The sequence below is a fragment of the Bison bison genome, unplaced genomic scaffold (genome assembly GCF_000754665.1).
Source record: "Bison bison bison isolate TAMUID 2011002044 unplaced genomic scaffold, Bison_UMD1.0 scf7180017461887, whole genome shotgun sequence".
NCBI classification, from domain to species: Eukaryota; Metazoa; Chordata; class Mammalia; order Artiodactyla; family Bovidae; genus Bison; species Bison bison.
Genome location: NW_011372607.1, coordinates 18,827 through 19,144, shown reverse-complemented (window position 1 = coordinate 19,144; position 318 = coordinate 18,827). Strand labels below are relative to the sequence as shown.

Below are 318 nucleotides of genomic sequence, written 5' to 3'. Positions count from 1 at the left end.
TAGGATCCGGAGAAGGCAATGGCACCCCACTCCAGTACTCTTGCCTGGAAAATCCATGGACAGAGGAGCCTGGTAGGCTGCAGTCCATGGGGTCGCTAAGAGTCGGGAACGACTGAGCGACCACTTTCACTTTTCACTTCTATGCATTGGAGAAGGAAATGGCAACCCACTCCAGTGTTCTTGCCTGGAGAATCCCAGGGACAGGGGAGCCTGGTAGGCTGCTGTCCTTGGGGTCGCACAGAGTCGGACACGACTGAAGCGACTTAGCAGCAGCAGCAGCAGCATAGGATCTGACACAGCGCTCAATAAATACTAAGA

The 318-nt window shown here is 54.4% G+C and overlaps 1 protein-coding gene across 1 annotated transcript in view; it reads right to left on the bottom strand.

Moving 5' to 3' along the window:
• Positions 1-318, bottom strand: part of PIM2 (Pim-2 proto-oncogene, serine/threonine kinase) — a 9,286-nt gene that overhangs the window by 2,626 nt on the left and 6,342 nt on the right. The gene's annotated exons all lie outside the window — the stretch shown is intronic.